The sequence below is a fragment of the Peromyscus maniculatus genome, chromosome 11 (genome assembly GCF_049852395.1).
Source record: "Peromyscus maniculatus bairdii isolate BWxNUB_F1_BW_parent chromosome 11, HU_Pman_BW_mat_3.1, whole genome shotgun sequence".
NCBI classification, from domain to species: Eukaryota; Metazoa; Chordata; class Mammalia; order Rodentia; family Cricetidae; genus Peromyscus; species Peromyscus maniculatus.
The window spans coordinates 60,840,968-60,848,448 of record NC_134862.1 but is presented as its reverse complement, the minus strand read 5'-3'; positions in this window follow the sequence as shown (position 1 = coordinate 60,848,448).

The following is a 7,481-nucleotide window of genomic DNA, read 5'->3' as shown; positions in this document are numbered from 1 at the left end:
TGATTTGAGTCTAAAGAGAACGGGTTCTGCCATCCCCGCAAAGCCCGAGTTTGAGACCCACCCAGCTGAGAGTCTGAACCTCGCTCTTTCCGCTGAACTCCGCCCACACACGAGTTAATGGGAATGAATGGCAGCGCAAAAAAAAAAAAAAAAGCACAGAATGTATCTTTCATGAATGGGTTTATTCATCAGGAAAAGAACAGATACTTCCAGCGAGGAGAGCCAGTTTCTAAGGAATTAAATGGCATTTCTGTTCGAATGTGCTGTAAGTTTAAATAGTGAGCAACGCTGTCTACGTCGGCAGATGTTATAGCAAGGCGGTGGAGCCCGGCCTGGAAGGGCAGCTCGGAGCAGCTTTGAAGTTGGTAATGATCTCACTAGCTGGATGCTAACTTGCGAAGGAGGCATGAGCAAGCGGAGTCTGCCGAGGGAAGCCGTGACCCCAAGGCACATGCGCAGAGCCGTCCTGCTGCAGAAAGCTTAGAAGGGGTGGGTTCCAGATGCGTGTGTCACTTCCCACATCTGGCCTCTGTGTTCAGCCCGTTGAAGAAGAGACCGGATGATAGGACGTTCTCAGGGAAGTTCTGGCTCTGAAATCCCAAGGCTCCCATGTGAGCCATGTTCTCTTCCAGGGGAAGAAACCCCCGAAGCTTCTTCAGGGTTGTCGTGACACACAGTGGTTGCATCATCTCTTTGACATTTCCCAGGGATTTCAAGCCCTTGCTCATTCAGGACAAACGTCACTCCCACATTCCAGACTGAGCACTCCAGTCAGCTCACCCAAGGCTAGTTAGTGACTGCCCCTCCTGAGTCCCCCCGACTGGCCCAGACCAAATGGAAGCCAGTTGGCCACTTTTCCTTTTGCTCCAGGGCTCCCGGTCTCGTGGCAATTCAGCAAAACTGACTGCCGGTGGGATTTGTTTATAGTTTAAAGATGTCTCTTAGGTCTGGCGGTGTGGACCTCAGAGGACGAAAGAGCCAAAGATCGGTGAGACAGTTTCCTAGGAAACGAGGAGAGCTAGCTCACTTGTTTACCATTTGAAGGGTCTGATAAATATCCCCTGACTCAGAAACCAGAGGCCCTAGCCTGTGAGCAGTGCCTTTCTCCATTCCCACCCTCTCAGCAAGAGCTAGGACCCTCAGGCCCCAGGTCCCGTCAGCAGCTGACTAGCTGGCCTTAGAGGCGCTTGTGAAGCATCCCTGTAAACTACGGTACAGCTTGCCACGCTACCACACAGATAAAGAATCACACAGGCATGCTCGGTGTGTGTGGATGCCTGCTCAAAGGTACCCCAAAAATGGCAGTCCTTTTTTACCAGGCCTCTACGGAGGACCTCATTCACCATGTTGGATTAGCACTCAACCTGTTTGGGCCTCTCTGAGAAGTTGCTGAGACTGGAAGGAACCACTGTTGAGCTGAGCAGAGAACTATAAATGTACCCACGAGGGTACGTAGCTCTCATAAGGCTGCAGGAGACTGTGAACCCCCAGGAACCAGAGAAGGAAGATGGTGGGTGAAACTGAGTCATCAGTCCGGCCAGACCAGCTGATAGAGGCGTGACCTGAACTCAACTCAAGAGAGACATTTTCGTGCTCTTCCAATAGAAGAGCAGCTCTGGTTGACCGAAACTTGTGGGAAGGTGAAGGGACAGGGGACAGTTTCCATTGACCTACCTGGCTGGACTGGAGCTCTGAATTAGAAAGCCACATAATCACTGACAGTGAGGGTGGCTGATAGACCATGGGGAAACCTCAACCTTAGAGGACGCCTTTGGTGTAGGTAACTGATCCTTAACTGAAGAATGGTGACTGGCCCTCTAACAATGAAGAGGAGGAGTCTTCCTTGCACACAAATGTGGAGTAACACTCTGACAGGCTGAAGGCTGCAAACTGGAAACCTTTTTTGGTCACACTTATTGTTGGGCTCGAACACTGTTACAGCTTTGCTCTTACTGTAGTTTGGATCTAATACGTCCCTGCCCCAAAGGCTCGTGTGCTCAAAGCTTGGACCCCAATCTGAGCAATGCTCAGAGGTAGACTTTGTGGCAAAGTGATTGGGTCACGAGGTCTCTGGCTTCACGAATGGGCTGGTGAATGTGTAACTTGATGTCGTTGTTGGGAGCTGATGAAAACGCTGGGAAGTGGGGACCACATGATTGGAGGAATGTCCCTGTTCCCGGCGCCTTCCTTCCCCTCCAGTACGCTGCTTTCTAACGACCCTGGGGTGAGCAGCAGCATCACATGGCCTTCGAGGTTGATGCTCTGTCTTACAACAGCCTTAGAAGTGCAGTAAGATAGTCAAGGACCGAAGCCTTGAACACTGTGGGCCAAAATAAATCATCCCCCTTTAATTGTTTCTCTTGGTGTTTGGCACTTTGAACTAGTCTAATACACTAAATGCCACCCAGGGGCCTATATGCCACTGTCTAGGTGACTAGTTTGTAACACTATGTGTGTGTGTGGGGGGCAGTGGAATCTTTAAGTGGGACCCCGTGGAGGAAAGTTATGTCACTAGGAGTGTGTCCTTGAAGGAGATATTGGAGCCTGGCCTTCTTCCTTTCTTTTTCTGCTCCTTGGTTACAACAGAGACAGTAGTTTTCCTGCTTGCATGCTACCATGATGCTCTGCTTCACACAGGTCCAAGAACTGCACAGCCAAACGACCCTGGACTCAAACCCCTCAAATATGAGCCAAAAGCAATGCACTCTTCTCTTAAGTTGCTTATCTCAGGAATTTTGTCTTAACACAGAAAGCTAATTTAAAGGATGTTTTAAGATGAGAAGAACTCACCCGGGTTTCCTGCTTTTCTCAAAGCATAGCCAGTGTATCCACTCTGTATCTGCTACCCTCCTGGCAGTCACTTAGTACCTGTATCAGCTATTAGATGACTTGGTACTATGGAGCAGTGCTTGTGTTTAAGTGCCTTACGCAGTAGTATAACACCGTTTCCCAGTGCCAACTTCATCCTCCACCTCACCCTCACCTCACGCCTCTGTGGGTGTGTGACATCACTGCACATGACCACAAGAAAGGAGCATGCAGTACAGGATTTTGAGAGTCAAAGAGAAAGACTATATTCACACAACCTTTATTATAACCAGAATTATTCTTATACTTTTTATTATGATTGGCTTAGAAATTAAATCTTATCCTAAGATACCTGTGTATGGAAGGAAAAGCACAGTTTATGTAAGGTTACTATCCTCTCATGTTTCAGGCATTCACTGGGAGTGTTGGAAAATAGTCCCCGTGGATAATGGGGGACTACTACACACGATAAGGAAAAGAGCAATTGTCTGTAATGCAGAGATAACCACAGATATTTCAATGTGTTGATATCTGTTATTTAAAATAGAATCTCAGCCCATATTGGTTTTCACTGTTCTCAAAGCACTTAACACACGTTCTCCATAAACTCTGTTTGTTTGTTTACTCATTCATTCATTTATGTGTCTTCTATAGCCTTCTGGTTCATTGCTGTACTCTCAGGTTTTGAATGTCCTGACACACAGAAAGTACTCAGTGTCAGTTAAATGAGTTGAGATCATGACTATCTATATGTGCATTTGTGTGTGTGTGTGTTGAATTATTCATCAGAGCCAAGTTCACATATGACAGATAATTCTAGATTTTTCATTATTTATATTGAAAAATAATGTTTTTATTATATCTAATATATGTATAGTATATATTATACACACATATAATGCATATATAATATAATATAATAAATATACATTATTATTATATACATATAATACGTTCACTTTTTTATCAAGTGGTATTTTTTAACTTTTTATTCATTCTCTGTGGATTTCACATCATGCATTCCAATCCCACTCAACTCCCTGTCACCTCGCTTTTGCCCTCTGCCCTCTGCCCTTGTAAACTTCCCCCACTAAAAAAAATTAAAAAAAAAATAACCAACAAAATCTTGGCGTGGAAGCTATAGTGTGGTCTGGTGAGTCATATAGTATACCCTTTCATCCATATACCTTTACTTGCAAGTGTTTATTGCAATGAGCCCTTGGTCTGGTTTGAAGCCTCTGGCTTGTGCTACACTATGGATGCTGGCCCCTCACTGGGACTCCTCTTGGCTATCCTGTTGTTGATCTGTGTCATGGAGATCCTGTAGCTTTGAATCTGTAGGTCTTCACGTGCTCCAGCAGACCACAGATGAGGTGAATGTTGGGGCAGGCAGGCTAACTCATAGCCTGGGTTCTGGGCCTGGGTGGTGGGTCAGTCAGCCTGCCAGCTCTCCCTCATTGACACCACCCGGGTGAGCTCTCCAGCATGGTCCCGGCTACCTCACCCAATGTAGCCTGCAGCAGAGAGTGGGGCCGGTTCTCCCGCTCTTAGACCTTCGGGTCCAGCTCACCCACACTCACACCACCCGGGCAAGCTCTATTGTGTCGTCCAGGTGAGGTGCAGGGCCCAGTCTCCCAAGTGCTGCAGCTGGTGAGGGGCAGGGCCAGTTCTCCCTAGTGTTTCAGCTAGTGAGGGGTGGGGCCAACCTGGTGCAGCCCTGGCCACATTGCTTTTGGTGGTAACAGGAGCCACGGACATCAACACCGACCGTGGCTGTGGCAGGGCCACAAACCCAGACATGGCCCTCAGCCACAGTTCATGTCCAGACAACACCATGGCCCGGGGGTGGCAGGACAGGCCACCCAGGTCTTTACTTCCCCAGCAGCAGCTTGACCCTCATAGATAAACATGGCCTCAGGTGTTGGCCCAGACTGCATCCTCTGCGTGGCCCCTGGTGGCAACAGGAGCCATGGATGTCAACTCGAGTCTGGCTACAGCAGGGCCATACACCCAGCCAGAAATCCCCCCCCCCCACCATCGCCCCTGGAGCAGTTCAGGCCTGAATGTCATCATAGTCCTGGGTGGCAATGCAGGCCTCCTGAATAGGCATGGCCCCATGTTCCTGGGTGGCAGTGTAGGCCTCTCAGATGGGCATGGCCCCTGTGGGGCACATCCCTTGGACACCAACATGGTCACAGGAGGTGGCTCAGATTCCAGGTATCTGCAGGGCCCTCAGTGGTAACAGGAGCCATGGACATCAACACAGACCCCCATCGCTGAGTCAGGGACATGGACCAAGTCATGGCCCTCGGCAGCAGACTAGGCCCGGACATCACCATGGCCCCGGGTGGCAAGCAGGCCATTTATGTCAGCCCGTTCCTCTTCAGATCTGCCTCTCTCCCCAGCACGTGAATTGCTCTGTCTCTCTCTCCCATTTCCCCACACTGTACTCCCTCAGCATAATGGTACCTGAGTGCACTTATATTCCAACAAGCCACTTGTAGATGAATTTCTAAACAGTCTTAGTAAATAAGAAACACAGAGCCAAATACAGAGGAAATAGCCAAAGAGATCAGAGCAATAGCCACGATTAGATTTAGCTTACCACCAGAAGTAGCTTCCCCAGAGAGAGTTTTTTCCTTTCTGACTTGTGTTTTTATTGCTTTCCTGTTCTGCCTTCTCATTGGCTCTAAGTGACTTCCTCATCACTGCCTGTCTATACAGACCTCCAGGTCTCTACGGTTGGTACTGGGATTAAAGGCTCATGTCACCATGCTTGGCTGTGTCCTTGACCACACAGAGACTTTGCCTGCCATGTGATCGGATTAAGGGCATGGGCTACCACTGCCTGACTTCTGTTTATGGCTCGCTATGACCTCTGATCTCCAGGCAAACTTTATTTATTAACATACAAATAAAATCACATTTCAGCACAATTAAAATACCACCACAGCCACTGATTTATATAAAACCCTTTAGTGTTTTCTCACTACCCTTAGAACAAAACTCAAAATCCTTATGATAGATCAAAACCCTTTAGCCTTTGGAAAGACTCACAGTCCTAATCTGTGGAGCTAGGGCATCTCAAAAAACTTGGCATCCGCCACAGCACAGCTTCAGGTTTTACTTCAGCTTACTGGGCTGAATCCTCAAGTTATACCTTCCCTTGGTATCTAGACTGTCCATTTTCAAAAGCCTCATTGCTTTGGTAATTCTTGTTTAGTGCTTTCTGGACGTGACAGTAAATAAAAACAAGATCTGGAATGGTCCTGAATGGTCTGGAATGGTATCACTCCAGGATTCCCAGAGCATAGTTCAGTGTCTGGTGAATAGCAAGGGCAAGATATTGTTGCTGCACCAATCAGCACTGAAAAGCATGCCCTTCGACACTCAACGCTCCTTACACACATTTTAACATATGCACACCATTCTTTATTGCTCTGCCTGGATGTATTATATAGTATTATCAAACATTATCCTGTAGACATTCAGATGTATCCACATCTCCATTCTTTTCTCTAGCATTTGAAGGAGACATGTGGACTTGTTGCTAGTTATCTTTTTAGGTTCCTGAAATAGATACTGGAGTTAAAAAGAAATAAACAAACTTTGTTGTGCATTATTATATACAAAATTTCTTTCCCCCTCTTTGTCTCTCTGTCTCTCCCTCTCTTCTGGGGCCAGCTTGCACTTTCACTAGCAGTAGACTACAACAAGATCAAGACAAAGCGATGCTCGGTTTCAGTGACTAGATGAGACTTCTTATTGTAACCTGCCACCCAGCACTTTGTTCACGTGGCTCAGTGATGGAGGTCAAGGGATGCTCCTGATGCATGTGGAAAGGGATTTAGAGGGCCAGGGTCCCTTCACCCTTGGGCTCCAATGGAGTCTAATAGTTTGTTTTCTCATTTTTCAGTACATCTGACTCATTTGAGGTTCCGATTCTGTAGCCTGGGGGTAGAGAGAGTCCTTGGACTCCTTCAGGGAGACATCTGTGTAAACAAGCACACATAGTGATGGATTGGTGAATTCTGAATCCTTATTTGCATCCATTTTCTTTGATGATAAGGGATGAATGTGGGAGATTTGGAAGGAGGATGAAACTTATTCCAAGGTGCCAACATCTATCAGAGAGATGGGGCTAGAATTTGAGAAAGTACTGAATCTCACCTGACATGTTCAGCCATGATTTTAAGTGAGGCTGGTCAGCAGTGGGATTTGATTTCATCCAGTCCCAGAAGCTATTCATGAATAACTGCATAAGCCGTGGCGGCAATCGGGCTTCATATTTAAGGTTTTGCCAATTTAGCTCAACAAAAGAAAGAAATGCCAAGTATTAGGTGAGGTGGGAAGGTAGACCAGGAGTGATACTGATTCTGGGAAACTCGACAGGGCCAAATGGAAATGGGGGTCCTGGTGCCATTAACCTGGCAAACAAAGCTGAGAAATAGGTCTGATGATTACAGACTGAGATCACGTCCCTTTAAAAAAGTGGCTTTAGTCATGCAGTAAAATAACCAAACAATGAATGCACATCTCCATGAGTGAAAGCCAAAAAGTCACAGCCAAGATATACAAGAGTAGATTCCTATTGCCTGAAGGCATGAGAGCTCAGGCTGTGGCCCCCCAAACAGCAAATGTCCCATGACAAAGAACGGGTGGGGGACTTCCTT